Here is a 14,240-nt window from a genome sequence, read left to right on the forward strand (position 1 = left end):
AGCCACTTAAAAAGCACCCAGTAAAGAGATACAGATAATCAAAGCCCCCCTACTAAGTGAGTGCACAATGCACATTTGCACCAGAGTAGCAGTTAATTTGTCCTTGTTGGCTGTTTATATTTACATGTTAAGTGTATGCAAAACACTGTGGAATGGGTGCATTGTGTGTAAGTACCCCAACATATGAACAGGCACTTTCCAGTAATGTTATTATAAGAATCCTAATATTTCTCATAAATACATGTATTTCAGTTAATGCTTTCTTCTGATAGCTAGGCAACTGTGTGGCAAAAAGCATTTATCAATTTATCCATACTTTGTTATCATCCAGCATGTGACATGAAAGTAGTCCTATTCTTCATCTTTCCCTATACAATATGAACCATTGCACTGGTAACAGAAATGATCTAACTGCAAATGATCTAAATTGCACACCCTTTATGAATATTATGAAATAGTTAAAGAAAAAGTCCTTTCAGTCCCATTGGCGACCCTGGGAAACACAGTTAACAAAAATGTGTTGGATTACACTCTGTATTATTAGGACAACTGGCACATTATTAATCTAAGAACTCCATCTGAACAGAACAAACCATTTGAAAGACAGGTTAAAATAGAACCAGCAAACCTCCATACATGGTCAAAAGTCTGACTGCATACTTTGAGAATTCCACAGATAACCCCTTGATTTGTTTGGTCCTGTTTTTTAAAAAAAATGTAAAAGAAAGTGGTATACTGAAATAGCTAGAAGCAAGGGCAACATTTCAGGTTTCAGGAAGCTGGGGGAATTCAGAGGAAGTTTTCAAGGTTCATTCTTACATATATTCAAGATTAAACTGCACTGCATTTTAAGAGAACTGTTCTATTTTAAAATTCTGGCGCAATATTCTCAGTATCAACCAAAATAATCTCTATACACTCTACACACAGGTAACAGGTTTATGACTTTGACAGACATGCCTAGTACATCAGTATCAACTCAATATGACAATTGTAACTCAATTCCAAACATTTGGGCATGCAAGAGCGATCTGCATGTGGGTGGGGCCTCAGGCATCTGGGAGTATATGAATACAGTGGTGCCTCGCAAGATGATGTTAATTCGTTCTGCGAAAATCGCTGTCTTGCGAAATGTGGTTCCCCATTGGAATGTACTGAGATCTATTTAATGCCTCCAATGGGGGAAAATCGTTGTCTAGCAAAAATCGCCCATAGGAAAACCATTTTGCGAAGTGTGGACCCAACTGTCAAAATCGCTGTCTTGCGAAAAACCGTCCCTAAAATTTTTTTTGCGAAGGGCAGACCCAGCTGTCAAAATCGTCATCTTGCGAAAAACCATCCCGAAAAAAAACCCGTCTTGCGAAGCACGGACCACAACATCGTCTACCGAAAATCGGCCATAGGGAAAACCGTTTTGTGAAGTGCTATAGCGATCACAAAAAACCCATCGTCTTGCAAATTAACCGTTCTGCGAGGTAATTGTCTAGCGAGGCACCACTGTAATAACTTAAGACTGGCAATGGCTTGTGCTAAATATGTATAGACCTCAGCTTTATCTGAAAATGGGCATGTATCCATTATTACACTTCCATTCAAAGCATAGTGGAATCCAGTGTAAACTGGTGCGGGCACAATCTCTTCTTCCCACTCTGGATTACTGAGTGCTTTAAAAAAAACCCAACAAACTGAGCCAGAAGGCTGGGAAATCCTGCTGAACCAACAGTTAGGTTCTTCCTAGGGCTACAGGAAGAGGCAGGAGAAGGGAAGGAAGTTCCATGATGGACAGAAGCATCACAAACTTACAGACAGCATACATAAAAATCCACAACTACAATTCAGTAGTATACCTGGTATGCCTGATAAACATGATGACTTATTCACCCCAAAACTATAAGGGTGTGATCAGACAACTGCATAGGAACATGCCTGATCACACCAGAAAGGGTCACTTTAGCATGAGAGATCTTCCTTAAAGTGATCCTTCCATCTGTTGGGAAATCACTCCAGTCCAGCCCCCAAAAACAGAAGACCCAAAAGGTCTAACCTGGGCATGGAATCTGTTGGACTGGAGCACATGTCTCTGTATGTCATGTGATCGCTGGGAAATAGATTGCACTGGACTGTTCCACAATCCTCTCAAATTGTGTTCTGTTCCCCCATATGATCACACTAAGATGTGCAAATGCATTTCTCTGGTTTATGCAAGAGGTCATTTGAATAGTCCAAGACATGCATTTCTTATCAGCTCCATCATGGAAATGTCATTATTTTATGCAAAAATCTCTGTGCAAGACCTCCATGTGCTCAACACTTCAGTTATCCAGCGATATAAGTGCTCCTCAAGCATACCTTCAGATGGTCTGAAACATTAGGGCAGTCTTCCTCCTCCTTTTCTTCCTCACTTCTGGGGACAAGAAATGATGGGACTTGAGAATTTCTGCCTTATTATGGCTGAGAATCCAAAGATGATCCAACGTTTAGGACAGAAAGGGGCACCATGTAGTCCCCCAGATATTGCTGGTCTGCAGTCCTCCACTGGTTATGCTGTTTGATTATGTCAAACAACCATTAGAGGACTGCTGGGTAGGTGGGGCTCGTCAGCCTTGGAAGGCAGCCCATCTAGGAGAAGGAAAACTCCGATTTCAAACCTCCACTGCCTTGTGGCTATATCCACTCATGGAAAAGGCTTCAGGAGTTAACCTCAAGGTAAAATCCGGAGCCAGAGTCCCGGAGGCAGTTCGTGTCATTCTGCCAACTCCTGCAACGTTGCTGGAATCAGTTGTATTGGCTCTTGCCTTTCCATTGGACCATTTCAGCAACGTGGAGAGGGGGGATTTGCTGCTTGGGTAACAGCCTATTCTCTATATTACTTTACCCAGGCTTCATGCTCTGGAGAGGACACTTCTTGATACAGAGCATGTTACCATAGTCTCTCGAGACTGAAGGATACCTATGATTAGAGGACTACACTTTGCCAAGCCTTAAATTAGCAGTACTGTAGTAGTACAACAGAAGGGTGTGTTAAACTTCCTCCTACTAATGGTTCAGGATTCTTAGAGAGCTAAGCATAAACTCCAGACTGGGCAAAATATATTGCCTCTAGATATCGTCATGTGTACTAAACAGCATGAAGGCTGATGTTTTCTCCTCCACCGCCCAACCTAACATACCAACTTGTATAGTGAAAGGATCAGAGACAGAACTATTGACAGCAACAAAATGAGGAAGCAGAAAAATATCAGAAGTAAACTCCATTAACTGGGCCTTAGAGATTGACAAGCTGCTCCAGGCAGTCAAATAATGTGCTGTGATCAATAGAATCAAATTCTGCTGACAGATCAAGCAATATCAAGTCTCCATAAGCCAGTGGGGTTTGCATGAATAAGTAAGTCACATCACAGTCTCTTCCTGGAAGTCTTGCCAATATGACTAGCTGTGAAGCCAGACTGAAATTTCTTAAGCTGCCGGATAACAGAAAGCACAAGAGCCTTACTGAAACACAGCCTAACAGAAAAGAGCTGGATCCAACTTGGAATTGAGGAATTACTGAAGGCTTGTGATCACTTAGGACACTTTAACTCCAAGACCCTCTTGAATGGGATAGTTTTATTCCATATTATAAACTGCTTTTGACACTCGCCACAATTTCAAACCATGCTGCACAAGTTGGGAACAAGTCTGCCATCTGAAAAACATCTTTGGGCACAGATATGTAAGATACTTTAGTTCCTGTGCTAAATATTTAAGGTTAGTTTATTTATCACACCTTCTCCTCTCTGAATACTAAATACCATACTTTTCATATCCTTTGATTTTAGGAATACACAATGTCATTCTTTACCCTACTAATTAGGAAGCTACAAATGCAGCCCATAACCTCTGTGTTTTTGGTTGTTGTGGGTTTTCGGGCTCTTTGGCCGTGTTCTGAAGGTTGTTCTTCCTAACGTTTCGCCAGTCTCTTGAAGATGCCGCCCACAGAGACTGGCGAAATGTTAGGAAGAACAACCTTCAGAACACGGCCAAAGAGCCCGAAAAACCCACAACAACCATTAGATCCTGGCCGTGAAAGCCTTCGCAAATACAACCTGTGAAGCACCTGAGTTGTTGCTTTTTGGTAGAGGGAGTGCCATTGTTATATAGGTACAAGCCATGGTGGAAGTTAGGGACACAAATGTGGCTGGACAAAATTCCCCAGGCCTTTCTAGAAGATATCCTACATGCTTGAAGAACACCAACATCTCTTTATATTTCATCTGTAAAAGAGCTTTCTCTGTCAATTTATTTAATAGATGTAGGTCAACAGCAGTAGAAGGCCTGTGATAACTGGTCTCAAATAATATTTCCCTGTGTTCCAGTGGAAAACTATGCCAAATACATGTAAAATTTTCAGTGACACTTCACACACTTCTACGATCTCATGGAATCAATTTCTAAACCAAACACACCACAATAGTATGATGTCAGCCTTATAAAACATGCCTAATTTTAATCAGTATTTCTCAATTACAAACAAACAACCCAAACTTTTCTGCTTCGAGCACCAAACATTTGTTTTACTGGTGTATGTGGAGATCCACACATGCAGCTAAAGAGCTAAACCAATATTGGCATTAGGAGGGCATCTTCTTAAAGTAATGACCAGGGGGACATTGTTAGAACAAAACAAAAGCTTGTTCTCAGCTAGCACTATGAACTCCACCATTACTGTCAACCACCACCAAGTCCTGCTGGCAAATTTCAGTAGTTATCCAGCAGGCTGAAACAGAATACTGTATTGGGCGAAAAGAGACCTTGATGCGCTTCAACAAGGCAATACTAATATTTTTATTTAAGTCAGAAATACAGAGTAGTGAATTCAGTCCTTAATAGAGCCTAAGCGTGCGCCAGACCAGCTGGCTGCTTTCATAGAGATGATGAATGATGGGGTCTCCTTACTGCAACTTAACAGTAATCACGGTATGGTATTACTTTATGCCACATTTGTATACTTGCTATTATCCTAGTGCATTTTCTTTTCATGAAAGCCCAGCCATCTCTTAAGAATACATGGATTTTCTGGCTCAGGGGCTTGTTTAGCTAATTCAGTCACTTTTGAGGCTGGGCCAACTTTCTTTAGACATTTATCTACCTTGTCAGGTCTCTCTGTTTGCTTGTTCAAGCCCTTTCCACGGTGACCTACAAATCATTACTGTTGGAAGTGTGGAGGAGAAATACCGTCTGGGTATAATAAGGACAGATATGAGTGCTCATAATTCCAACATATGCTCCGGATTGGGACCATAGGGATAATGGCAGTTTGATAGCCACTAAGCATTAACGGGGAAATAAAATGAATGAATTATTTTCTAATCTGTGTCTTCAGGAAATAAATAAATTATTTCACCTGAATAAGAGACATTGGGATATTTCTGTATGTCTTTCCCCTATCCTCATAATACCTTAGACTGGTGGTTCCCAAACTTTTCGGCATCGTATCTCCTTCTTGATTTCTTAGAAACCCTCTTGCCCTCCCACTATGTCTTTACCATCAATCCCCAAACCCCCTAGAGAACCAGTGTGTATAATGATAGAGTGCTACATTATTACTCAACAGACCTGGGTTCAAATCCCCCTTAGCCACGAGACTTGGTGAGTAAACTTGGGCCAATCATACTCTCTCAACCTGGCTTACCTCATAAGGCTCTCATTAGGACAACAGTAACAGGAGACACATGCATAGTTCTTTCACCTCACTGGTGGAAAGAGGAAATATAAATGTATGACAAACAAATTAACAAACAACCTTGCATCCACCCAGGAAAGGCAGACCCAAGAATCTTTTTTACTTTGTTTTGAGATATGGGAAACTATGATGGTGGATATTACAGCTGTTATGGTGACAAGTTCTAAAGAGCGAAGGTGAGGGAGCCTCCACTCCCTTCCACAGGATTCTTTCTTTTCTTGGACCTTTGGAGGACGCCATTCACTAAGGCAAATGAGGCTCTGTTTGGGATTTGAAAAATATTTGCTACTTTCCTTTTTCTTGTCGATTCAAGCTGTCTTGGGAAGATAACTGAACTAGGAATTTTCAAGCCCCACTTGTTTCCACTGTGAAATGAGTGCTTTTCTCTCTCACATGATTTCTGTAATTTGATCAAAAGGTCTTTGCAGAAAATTACTGTTACTTTGTTCCTTGTGAATCTGAGTACAGTATACACATACACACACCAAGCACAGAAGGACTAACTGCTATTCCACAAACAAACAACCTATATGATGCTTTTATTTTTTTTCAATGTCCATGCAACAAAACACCATGTTTTGCTATTTGTAAAAACTGCAGTCAAGAATAACAAAAATAATCTGCCCTCTCACAGGTAAGTAGAAAACTTTGTGGTTTCTCATTCTCTCACACAAGAAATGAGACAATAATGATTTATAGTCCTAAAATCAAAACATACACTCATCTATTTGCAGGTTATCAAATCCAACATAAAGTACATATGCATACTGGAAAGTAATGCTTGTTTATTTTCTGAATAACTGAATTTGCTTTTATCTCTGCAATAACCATACAGTACTGTATTTCTTCTGTTGTAGTACAGGATCATTGCAACAAATCCAGGCTTGCCAGTAAATGTACACTTGATAGGAGACCACAGACCATTACATCCATATTTTAAAACAAAAATTAATTGTATTCATTATCTACATTTTAGATATAAAATAACCTTGGCTAATTTTTTAGTTTCTTACTTACTTTTTGCAAATCACATAGGTAAACATTCATGTTATACCACTGCATGAAGTTACCATAGAAAAAGCATACAGATGTTATTTTGTTTCTACTGCAGATGTGAGTGCATTATTTGGAAATGGCATTCTAGATCCAAAATTTCCACTTGCCTGTGTGCATTCCACAGACCTCTACAAAAGATCACGGCCAGTGTAGGCATGCTTCCCCAAGGTATTTTATAAGGAAATTTCAGAGTACTCTTTCTATTCTGACTATGAGGAGAAAGCAACTTGTGATGTTCATATAAAATCTGTTTTACTAACAAACATAAATTACGTAGGAACAGACCATTTCTAGTTGTCAGTTTAGAAAAGTAACCACAAATCTTTATAGGGTTCTAAGCTGACTACTCATCAGCTACCTGCAAAACCTCATCTCAAAAGCTTTTCTAGGCTCTGTCCTGGCAGCTAACAAGACCTGTATTCCCTTGCTCACTTTTAACCAGAAAACGAATAACTATACCAAAACCTAGAAATGGTACTCTGTTCATGGAACACAATGCAACAGAGCATTTCCATGTGATTTTTCAAAGAAAAAATTATTCACCTAAATGCTGTTGCCCGCCTATGGCTTTACAATCACATTGTGGAACTTGATCTTGGAAAAGGGCCCAATATATTTACCGTATTTTTTGCACCATAAGACGCACTTTTTCTCCCAAAAAAACTGGGGGGAAAAGTGCATGCGTCTTATGGAGCAAATACTGTCCCCTCCATGCCACCATCGCTGGCTTCCCAGGTCTCCGGAGGCCTCAGCAGGCCCCGTGGGGGCCTCCCCCGCCACCATTGCTGGCTTCCCAGGCCTCTGGAGGCCTCAGCAGGCCCCGTGGGTGCCTCCCCCCCGCCACCTTTGCTGGTTTCCCAGGCCTCCGGAGGCCTCAGCAGGCCCCATGGGGGCCTCTCCCAGCCACCATCGCTGGCTTCCCAGGCCTCCGGAGGCCTCAGCAGGCCCCGTGGGTGCCTCCCCCCGCCACCTTCGCTGGCTTCCCAGGCCTCCGGAGGCCTCAGCAGGCCCCATGGGGGCCTCTCCCAGCCACCATTGCTTGCTTCCCAGGCCTCCGGAGGCCTCAGCACGCCCCGTGGGGGCCTCTCCCAGCCACCATCGCTGGCTTCCCAGGCCTCCGGAGGCCTCAGCAGGCCCCGTGGGTGCCTCCCCCCCGCCACCTTAGCTGGTTTCCCAGGCCTCCGGAGGCCTCAGCAGGCCCCGTGGGTGCCTCCCCCCCGCCACCTTAGCTGGTTTCCCAGGCCTCCGGAGGCCTCAGCAGGCCCCGTGGGGGCCTCTCCCAGCCACCATCGCTGGCTTCCCAGGCCTCCGGAGGCCTCAGCAGGCCCCGTGGGGAGTCCCCCACCACCACCATTGCTGGCTTCTGAGGACCTCCAGGAGGCTTTTGACCGGTAAGGTGCTGCTTTTTACTTTTTAAAAAATGTTCTGCGTGGGAATTGGAGGGTAGATTTGGGCTGGGAGTATGTTTCTATGTTGCTTTGTGTTTTGGTGATTTTTTTGCAGTCCCAGCATGGGACTTGCTCTGTTTATTTATTTTTATTTTATTTTTTGGTATTTAAAAATTAGTTGCTGCTTTTTACTTTTTAAAAAAATGTTCTGCGTGGGAATTGGAGGGTAGATTTGGGCTGGGAGTATGTTTCTATGTTGCTTTGTGTTTTGGTGATTTTTTTGCAGTCCCAGCATGGGACTTGCTCTGTTTATTTATTTTTACTTTATTTTTTGGTATTTAAAAATTAGTTGCTGCTTTTTACTTTTTTAAAAATGTTCTGCGTGGGAATTGGAGGGTAGATTTGGGCTGGGAGTATGTTTCTATGTTGCTTTGTGTTTTGGTGATTTTTTTGCAGTCCCAGCATGGGACCTGCTCTGTTTATTTATTTTTACTTTATTTTTTGGTATTTAAACATTAGTTGCTGCTTTTTACTTTTTTAAAAATGTTCTGGGTGGGTTTTGGAGGGTAGATTTGGGCTGGGGGTATGTTTCTATGTTGCTTTGTGTTTTGGTGATTTTTTTGCAGTCCCAGCATGGGACCTGCTCTGTTTATTTATTTTTACTTTATTTTTTGGTATTTAAACATTAGTTGCTGCTTTTTACTTTTTTAAAAATGTTCTGGGTGGGTTTTGGAGGGTAGATTTGGGCTGGGGGTATGTTTCTATGTTGCTTTGATTTTTTTGCAGTCCCAGCATGGGACTTGCTCTGTTTATTTATTTTTACTTCATTTTTTGGTATTTAATTTTTAAATATTAAATAAATTAAATAATTTTAATTTTTACTTTTTAAAAAATGTTCTGGGTGGGTTTTGGAGGGTAGATTTGGGATGGGATGCATGTTTCTATGTTGCTTTGTTTTTTGGTGATTTTTTTTGGCAGTCCCAGTGTGGGACTTGCTCTGTTTATATATTTTTATTTTATTTTAATTTTCAGTATTTAAAAATTAAGTGCGTCTTAACGTCCGGTGCGTCTTATGGAGCGAAAAATACGGTAGTTCACCACAGGCTGCCTGGTATGTGAGAGCCATCAAATATCTTGTTATCTGTCTGATTGCCAATAACAACAAAATTCCAACAAGGTAGACGATTTCCCAAAGATAGTACCTACATACAGTACATCTTACCATAATATTCTTACTGGTAAATTTTAGCATATTGGGAAGAAAGTAAGTCATATGAATATATGAGTTTTAGTTCTTTGTTTGATCCACTCAAGTATCCATATCTTCACATGCTGACAATTTTAAAAAATGTCTAATATAAGTGGAAATTCAGATCACTAACTGACAGCTTGACACATGAAATATACTCAAGGGGGAAAAAACAAAACCAAACCCTTGCAAATGCCAATTTTTGAAGGATGCAATCATTGCTGACTTTTACTACATGGAAGCAGTGAAGTCAGCAACACCAGCAGCTCCACATTGAAATGACTTACAGTGAGTTTATTCCAAAGTTACTTTTGATGAAGAAAATGCAACCTTGAGCTCATGTTGATGATAATCCATCCACTCCCAGCTACAGAAATAACACAAAGGCCCAAATTGTCTTGCCTAATTACACTGGTGTAACAGAAATACAGTACTGAAAGTTTTGGAGGCCTGTTGCCTTAAGTTGAGAAAACACTGCAGATGTTATCTATTACATACGACATTGCATATTTCAATGTCCAATTGTCCATAGGATTTCTTAACACTATACAGTTTGCCTGCAAAAGCTGCACCATCTGCTTAACTACACAAGAGGAATTTGGCCAATATATAGTTCACATTTGTTTGAACATGATGTCTCCTATTCCTCTTTGCTCTTCTGCAGCTCTCCTAATGTGGAGTGAGAGATCTATAGTTGTTAACCTCAGATCAGGTACTGGTTTCCTTACATGGTGAGAAGGGGAATTCATTTACCCACTACTCTTACTACAGTAAGATTTCCCTCAAATAATTTTTTAACAAGTTTATCATGTAAATCAGATACCAAGAGACACGTGGAAGCAATAATCTGATGGAATTAAATTAAAGGTGGGCATGAACTGTTCATTTGGTGCCACACCCTCCTCCAGCAGGTGTCCACTTAGAGGCGGTGCCCAGAGGAGGTGGGGCAGGGAAGTTGGGACACTGGGTGCCTGCTGGAGGAGGCAGGGCATTGAACTGTGGAACACCTGTTTAGCCATAGGCCAAATAGCACGAACCACCAAGCTAGTGGTTCATGCCCATCTTTAAATGAAATCACTCACAAGAAATATGTAGCAGGGGAAGTATACACAAATGTAAAGATCTTACACAAATATACATTTTATGAATAATAATATGTAGATTTTAAGACAAATATATGACTCTTCCATCAAAATGAAAGGCGGTAAAAAGTAGATGGAGATAGTCCATACTTTTAGAAAGTTATCAGGGTAAGGCAATGGATAAGGGATGATTTTTTATTATTAACAAGATCACTGAGACAAGAAGCAGCTATGGTCCTCCCCTTACTCATTCATATCTTTGAATGTGCAGATTTACTTTCACTCCTATGAATTACTGCTTGCACCACTCACTCTCACAGAGAAAAGTATATTTGGGTGGCACTGTCAGGGCAAAACTTTAACATATTCCTGGGCAAAGAGCAAGAGCAAACAAGTTGTCATATACAGAAGTTGTTTGCAACAGTTAAGTAATACAGATAGATGGTTCCAGGGATCAAGATCACTTGTATGCTGTGACTGAAGGCAAAAATGGGAAAAGTCCAAACAAAGCAAATGTAGAAAATGGTGAACAATTATAACCCAGTCCTGAATATAGTGGTTAGACTGACTTCACAACCCTTCTGAACCCAAGTTAAGTCGTCTGCCCTGTCTCTTACACTGGCTCTCATTCCACTGGAAAAATCCAAAAAAAGGGGTTGTGAATCCCACTACCAGCAGGGAACTATAAAAATGTTTTAATAGCTTCTTACACCTGGATACTGATAACACTCACTGAGTACTTTGGAATGGAATCCATGGGTGATACCAATAAGGCTCAAGCAAAAGGCAAAACCATTTCCCATTCTGTTTTAGAAAGCCACCAATCAACATGTTATTGCAGGCCATGCCTACTTTGCTAAGCAAACTGGTAGACACTGCCTCTGCTGAAACACTACCTCAGTTAACCATAGTGATGGTAACTCAGGTGCACACACCAAAACACTGGCAGAGCTATCCTTAATCAAATGCATTAACTTTTAAAAAGAAAATCCTTGTTCCTAATAAGCAATGACCTATCCGTCATTGCCATTTATTCAAAATTTCAAACAAACAAACAAACATTTCCTTGGGACTTGAGGAAATGTCTGTATTTTGTTTTTTTAAACCATAGATTAAGTGTCTTTGAATAATCTTTAAATATTTGCAAATATAAACAATATACTCATAATAAGTACTATACTCAACAGTAAGAAAAAAGATTCCAGACTAAATTACCACTTAACATACGTTATCGCCACATCTGCAAGCCAGTATCCTTTCAAAAACAAACAAACATTTTATTGGAACCATGTTTGCCAAAAGTTTAGCAGGGAGAGATTAATTTCTAAAGTAATGTCAACAATCATTAAATTGTTGAAACTCATTGGCAGCGGCTACTGGTCTAGCAGCTTGGTGGTAGTAATCTAGCAATTATGGGCAATGCAGACATGATGAGGATTAAGAAAAAGAAGCCACGATTGTCATGCATTCATTGTGCTAACCATGGTTACTGGCAAGGTAAATAAAATATAAACATTTTGTCAAATACCTGGTTACACAGGACAGGATTTCTTCCCTTAAAATCATATTGCCCCAGACAAAGAATGACAATGGTTTGAAATCAGAGGGCAAAAATATTTTCACAAAAATGGCATCGCAGTGAACAAACACTATCTAAAACCATGCCCCAGTTTGCTAGTGGAGTCTTGTCTTTCATCCCCTTGCACTGCCTTTGCCATCTGACAACACACATCTCTACCCACAATTCTCTCTTGCTCCCTGCCTCCTGCAGGCGCATGCACGCGCACACTGAGGCACAACACACTCGCGCTCTCCCTCTCCCTTCCTCTCAGGCTGGAGTGCTGAGGGTGGGGGAAGAGAGAGAGACAGACAGGAACGCACACACAAACACACACACACACCTTCTTCCCTCCAGAGAAGTCAACTTACCCACAAGTTACATTTCATTCAACATGAGGAGCCGTCCTCCTCCTCCTCCTCCTCCTCCTCTCCCCCTCCTTGCAGAGGTGGGGTTACTTCTCCCTCCCTCCTGTGGCAGGGGAAGGAAAAGGCCACAGACATCTGAAAACACTTCTAGGCAGAAACCATGTAGTGCAGAACAAAGAAAGCCAGGGCTACCTTAATCTCAGCACAAGGCAGCCAGGAGCTATTTCCAAGCTGGTTCTCTCCCTCTCTCTCTCTCTCTCTCCCCCCCCCCCCTCTGAGGGCATCCTGATCTCCCTCTCCCTCCCTCTCTTTTTCTTTGCCTGTCCAGCTACTGCACAACACACATCAATTATTCATCGCTCGTCTCCCGGTTTCCAGGCAAAACCAATCACAGATGGAGTCTTGCTAATGGGCTCATGCCGTACTTGCCAACAGGCTATTTGTGCTCCCAGCGACAACCCTCCAGAGACAATAATACAAAAAAAATGGAGGGGGGGGGAGAGGAGGGAGACAATCAGGTTCAGCTTTCGGACTTCACACGTCTACGCGGACAGACCTGAAACGAGCAAGAGGGCACCCAGTGGCGCCGGCAGGACATGGCTTGCAAAAAAGGGTGTGCGTGTGTGCAGCGGTTGCAAAATACATTTTAAAAAAATAAAATGGAAAAGAAGGCCCCTTCTACATCCCCTCCCCTGAAAGAACTGGGAAAAGACGGAGGGGGGAGAGGGCAGGGGGAGGGATATTAAAAAAAAGAAAGCCAAACTATGAAATTTCTCACCTCAACTGCATGTTAGTGGTATTGATGGTTTCCTTGTGCTGTCTCTAGTGGTCCATCCCTTTTGCTCTCCCATTATACCCATCTGTCACTTACGTGCGCACGCACGCACACACACACTCTCACACATAGACACAGATACACAAAAGCAGACACAGCCACTTTGCCAGAAGGGAGAGAGAAAGAGAAGACGGGGTGAAGGGGGGGGGAGAGAGAATCCAGGGATCTCACATTTCAAACTTGCAAGGAGGGGTGGTGCTACGAATATCAGGACAAAGGCTTACTCTGTGGTACACAGCCAAGAAGCTAAAACAGCCCCCCCTCGGTCAATTAATCAGAAGCAACACTTGTTTGAGTGTGTCCAGCAAACCATTAGAGGCGCCGGGTCAAAAAGAAGCAGCAGCAGCAGCAGCAGCTTCTGTTTAGAGAAAAGCCGGTGGACGGAGGCTCCCCCTTCCCCAATTTAGAAATACTGTTGACTAAATCCATCAAACTAGTCATGCTAATTAAGCGTCCAGAGGAGGAAGGTTCTGCTTTTTGGGAGAAGGAGGCGACGTTGGTGGTTTCCTGCATGAAGGCGATCAACCCACAAAAAGGAAGGGGAGGAAGTGAACACACACCACCTGTACAAGGATATGGAATTCATATAGGCATAATTTTGGCACAATTCACTATCTGGAAGAACAAGACAAAGAAGGTTATTGCCATTTCATCAAGTGCTGTATTTGGATATAATGGTCGTCGTGGGGGGGGGTAGGTGGGTTTCGTGCCAAGTTTAATTTGGCTGTATTCATCACATTCAGCAGGTACACTGGGGAATAGTCAGTATTTATGCAAGCCTTTATGTAGTCAAAGCTGAGCAAAAACTACAAGCAAGAAGCAATTGCAACCTAATTATTTGGCCCTCATTCACACATGTCTGGAATCCTAACACAGGAAAGAATGAACACGTAGCTGCAAAGCCAAATTCATAGCAATTATGCCTTTCTCTGACCTAGATATCAGTCTTTCTACATCACATCTCTCCTTCTTACCCACTGCC

General features: G+C 41.9%; 1 protein-coding gene and 1 long non-coding RNA gene across 26 annotated transcripts in view; both read right to left on the reverse strand.

The window, feature by feature from the left end:
- Nucleotides 1–14,240, reverse strand: part of ZMIZ1 (zinc finger MIZ-type containing 1) — a 458,362-nt gene that overhangs the window by 112,837 nt on the left and 331,285 nt on the right. For 2 of the 25 annotated variants that reach the window (XM_078391061.1, XM_020802534.3), the window contains exon 1: nucleotides 12,427–12,778. The exons of 18 other annotated variants lie outside the window; for them this stretch is intronic. The gene's annotated coding sequence lies outside the window, so the exon portion shown is untranslated. Of the gene's footprint in view, nucleotides 1–12,025; nucleotides 12,779–13,201; nucleotides 13,809–14,240 lie in introns of those variants that run through there. 5 more of the 25 variants (XM_078391057.1, XM_078391056.1, XM_072995031.2 and 2 more) reach the window with 5 other exon arrangements.
- LOC144588357 (uncharacterized) lies at nucleotides 8,304–9,261 on the reverse strand. Its single transcript, XR_013543873.1, has 2 exons — nucleotides 8,967–9,261; nucleotides 8,304–8,806 (listed from the first exon to the last, which is right to left on the reverse strand). It is a non-coding gene; the product is annotated as an uncharacterized LOC144588357 (long non-coding RNA).

Source organism: Pogona vitticeps, chromosome 3 (genome assembly GCF_051106095.1).
Source record: "Pogona vitticeps strain Pit_001003342236 chromosome 3, PviZW2.1, whole genome shotgun sequence".
In the NCBI taxonomy this organism is placed as follows: domain Eukaryota; kingdom Metazoa; phylum Chordata; class Lepidosauria; order Squamata; family Agamidae; genus Pogona; species Pogona vitticeps.